General features: G+C 41.8%; 1 protein-coding gene and 1 pseudogene across 1 annotated transcript in view; one reads left to right on the top strand and one right to left on the bottom strand.

The window, feature by feature from the left end:
• Positions 1-4,816, bottom strand: part of UBE4B (ubiquitination factor E4B) — a 113,725-nt gene that overhangs the window by 85,364 nt on the left and 23,545 nt on the right. The window lies entirely within an intron of this gene.
• Positions 4,698-4,816, top strand: LOC111742112 (annotated as a pseudogene).

Raw genomic sequence — 4,816 nt, forward strand, 5'->3', positions numbered from 1 at the left:
GCCACGGGCAGGTTCCTAGGTGCAGAGTACGTGGAAAGCTGGATTTAACCACAGTTGGGGTTCTGCCAGGCAAGTAGGTCAGAGGGAGAGGGGGACAAGGGAGTGGAGGGGTTGATAATGACGAAGGCCCAGAGTCTCCCCTGACGAAGAAGAGAATTAAGCGTGGCCACGTCTGGAGTGCAGACAGATGGACTGTCCTTCCCTGCAGCGCTACATTTAAGACGTGACAAGAAACGTGGCTGAGTCGAGTGAACTGAACCAGCACCAGCACCAGTAGGGACACCTGCACGCTGAGGCCTTGGGGATTGGCTGTGACGCTGAGTAACACATTTAACTCTTTAGAGTCACTGTTTCCTCAGCTAGAAAACAGAGATAATAAACGCAGCCCTAAATAGCTTTCGCAAGTAGTTGTTACAATTAAATGGGATGGTATATAAAAACATGCGTAAAGAACTATGGGTGAAGATAAATTAAGTGTAGTCTATTTCTACACTGGAAGCTATAGAGCAATCAGACGAATGCCCTTGTGCTCTATGTAATCACCTGGCTGGCTCTTACAAAGGATACTGAGCAAAAGAAGCCAGGGGTAAAAAAAAACACAGATTGCATGATTCCGTTTATATAAGAAAAATACAAGAAAAACAAGAAAATACAAGAAAAACCAAAAATACAAGAAAAATACAAGAAAAACGAAGCTGCAACATCAGTCAGGATAGTAATTACCTTTGGCAGGAGGGTGGGGGGACAGGGGAGATGACTGGGGAGGCACGAGCGAGCTTCTGGGTGCCGGTGACGGTCTTTTTTTAACTGGATGTTAGTTTCATAGATGTGTCCACTTTGACAAGGTTCATTGGGTTGTATACTCACTGCTATGGATATTCATCTTGTTATTCTTCATAACTTATGTTTTAAATTTCTCCTTTGTATGCTTCAAATAGGATAATTTTAAAAAATAAATCTTACTTATCTTTCAAGGCTTACTAGAAAGCTACGGTCTATGAGAATTCTATAATTTTAAAAATTTACTGTAAATTAAAATATCTTATACAACACTGATACTGAAGTTAATGCAGTATTTTAATTTTTAAAAATATGTTTGTGCATACACATCAATACAACGGAATGCTTGGTGAAGAGAGACTAAATTTTCACACAAACCAGCATTTGGGAATTTGGTAGAAGTTAAGTGTCATTACCTTAGAGGCAGCTACATTTAGGAGCCCATGCTTGATTTCGAAATCAAATTCAACCTTCACTACTTACTACCTGGGTAGGTTCATGATAAGTCGCTTAAGGCAGCGGTCTCCAACCTTTCTGGCACCAGGGACCGGTGCTCCTAGGAGAATCTAAAGCCTGATGATCTGAGGTGGAGCTGAGGCGGTGATGCTGGCGCTGGGGGGGCGGCTGCAGATACAGATGATGCTTCAATGGCTGGCCCACCACTCGCCGCCTGCTGTGCAGCCCGATTCCTAACAGGCCACGACCAGGGCTGCAGACCGGGGGTGGGTAGGGGACCCACGGCTTAATGCAGCTCTGTGCTTCAGTTTCCGCATCTCTCCCATGGGGATAAAAATAGTACCTTTCTCACAGATGTGAGAAAACCAGCACCCGGGACCTTTCTCCACTTCGTTTTTCCTCACGGCTCTGACCTTCACGGCCCTACTCCACGTATGACGTCTGTTTGTGTACTGCTTAATCTCCGCCCCCGACTCTAAGTTTCTTGAAGCATTTTTCTCTGGTGTCTCACCAGTGCCTAGAAGAGTACCTGGCACAATGTAGGTGCAATTTAAATATTTGCCGAATGAATAAAAGGAGAAATGAAAGTGCACTGCACACAAAGTTTACTATTTATGGACTAATATTGCCATTATCTTTGAAAAAGCCTACATACTGTTTTTGGAAAAATATGAAGGCACTTTAAATCTGGGAGCCAAGTTCGGCCTGGGATGTTAACTTCAGATGTTTCCTTCAGTGATATAAACACTGAATAAGTGTCCTGGCTCACTGCAATACGGGCTTGAAGGAAGAAAGGAAGTTTTCCAAGAGGAAAGATGTCCACTGTGCTGGTCTTCCCCTGTCCCCAGCCCCACCACTCCACAAACACAGGTTTAAAAACAAAACAAAAAGAATGAAGAACAAGACTTGGTTAAATACACTGTGGACTATTAAGGGAGCCAGAGGAGTGGAGTAAGGGACAGAAGCAGGTCCATGCGTGACAGGAACTGGTAGCAGGTGATCGGCAGGACTGTCCTGACCCCTATCTTGAAGACCTACCGGTAAGAGAAGAAACAGCCACAGCTGGGGCAGTGCTCTGGGCTGCCCACAGCAGCGCTGTCAGTAGAGGACAATGCCCTTCGGAGGGCTGGCCACCTTCTCCAGTGGCAGTAGCTTTGAACTGATTTAGCAACCTAAGGACCCTGGGAATGTCTGGACAGAAGACGCCCAAGAGAAGGGCTTTGAGCCACTGCAAGTATAAAGGTCTATGTGACACTCTGGACTCGTAAGAGATGTGACCTCACTTTTATCACAAACACATGAGACAAAAACTAAAAACAGTCCCAACACAGCAAAATATTATTAAACTTTTTTCTTACTCTACTTTTTTACACTAAGCACATAGGAGGGGCATAAGTTAAACAAAAGTCCTTTTTAGAATTTTGTTTTCCCAGACGTCAGAGAGAAAACACCAAAAACATAAAAAAGGAACTTCTAACTTCCCAACTTATGTCCTTGTTTTAAACCACAACTCAACCCAAACAGACTGATAACAAAATTCCTAGAGTTTTCTTGTCTTGACTGTTTCAGTTCTTACTTCACAAACGGCATTAAAATAGGGCTTTCTCCAGAACTGTTCTATCCTGCTGTAGCATTTCCTACCCTCACGTTCCTGATGAACTAAAAATAGATTCAAAACAGCTACTGTTCAAAACAGCAAGGCTCATTGTGGTGGCACGAGGCAGAACCTAAGACAGGATGGGCCACACTGTTCCTCTTATTTTTAGCACTTGGTGTGGGGAAAATAAACCCCAAAAGCATTGTTTTCCATTTAATAAACAGTCATTCTACAAAAGCATCTTACTTTTCTACTCAAAAAAATTAAATCTCAATATAAAGAAAAACTCTTTAAAATATTTACTCTTTGTGATGGTCCCCTTCTAGAGATATCTCCTATTCTGCCTTTTATTGGTGTTTTATTCTCTTTTTTAATAGCTAGCCATATCTAAAACTTATAAAATTTCACAAGATGCCCATATCTAAGTCTCATAAAACATCTCAAAATAAGTGCATTCAAATCTGAACACCACAATGCTGTGATCTAAAGTCTGCCTGTTTCCTTTTAAAAATTCAGAATTTTAAATTAATTTTTACTCAAAAGCTCCAAAAGTCTTGTCAGTTAACCCCCTTACCCTCGTTTTAAAGTGTATATTAAACTCAGTCTACTACTGTCACCCTATATATACGAGGCCAAAAATATAAAAAAGTACTTTTTCCTTCAACCTTAACATTATAGCAAGAAGTGACTTAAATTCTCCTTCAAAGATCTGAACTGAACATAAGGAAATGTCTCCTTACTTCTCAAAACAATGCCATCACCTTCTCCCCTGCAAAGAGGAAGCTGATTTGGCATTCAAATAGTACAGCTGTCTAGGTTAGTCACTGACAAACTACTTCAGCTGCTCAACACCCCAAGATAAAAGAATATTTTATAATTACATGAGTAACCTAGCCCTCACCGTGTGCCAGATGCTGTTCTAAGGGTTCACGTACATAAACTTAGTTAATAATCTAAAGAGAGCAGTGCATTTATTTCCCCATTTTATAGATGAGGAAACTGAACTCAGAGGTTAAAGTAACTTGCTCAAGGTCACAGAGCAAGAAAATGCAAGAGGAGAGGTGAACCTAGATAGTCTAACTCCAGTGTACAGTCTTAACCACACCCTGCTGATCTCTACAGTAGAAAATCCCCTCGGAGGTTGCAGTGACTTGCGGATAGAGGCAGCCTTATTCCCCTGATGATACAGTGCTCGTCCATGATCAGTTATGAATAAATGAATTTAGGTATTAGAATGTTAGTACTGCAGATATTATGGTCCTACTCAAACAACCTGGACTGCCAGGTCCAAGGGGGAAAGGCACAGAAGAAAATCGATGATTATGACATAGCACGATGAGATGTGCGCAAGATACAACAAGAGTAGAAAAGACTCTTGGGGACTGCAAGTCACTCTGGGGCATCTGTTGTCACTTCATAGGGAGGGTACACATACATCCATATCTGCTATCACCCGTTCATACCTATGAGGCTCAGTATGCCATATCTTTAAAAGAAAACAATATATTCGCTTCAATATCTCCTGCTCTTAAAGGAGGTATATTTTTATGTCATATGTATTTTACCAAAAATTTTTTTAAAAATTGAATTGAAAAAGCAGGTTGCAAAAGGGCACGCCCAATGATTCCCACTGGGTATCTCAATTACAACAGATATTATTATTACGGCAAATTATACATAAATGAAAATGGTGACGACACTTAACACATTTCTATTTTTCCCCACCTTTCTTCTCCTTGCACACTATTTCCAATGAAGGAAATGAAGCCCTTGTTATCTCTCACAACATCTATAAAACCTGGAAACATGCAGACGAAAGTGCAGCTCTGCTCCGCACGGTCCCTCCAAGACCTAGGACAGATAGGTCTACGGCCAAGCCACCCTAAACACGCCTGATCCCATCTGATCTCGGAAGCTAAGCAGGGTCAGGCCTGGTTAGTACTTGGATGGGAGACCACCTGGAAATACCAGGTGCTATAGGCA

The sequence above is a fragment of the Pteropus vampyrus genome, unplaced genomic scaffold (assembly GCF_000151845.1).
Source record: "Pteropus vampyrus isolate Shadow unplaced genomic scaffold, Pvam_2.0 Scaffold86, whole genome shotgun sequence".
In the NCBI taxonomy this organism is placed as follows: Eukaryota; Metazoa; Chordata; class Mammalia; order Chiroptera; family Pteropodidae; genus Pteropus; species Pteropus vampyrus.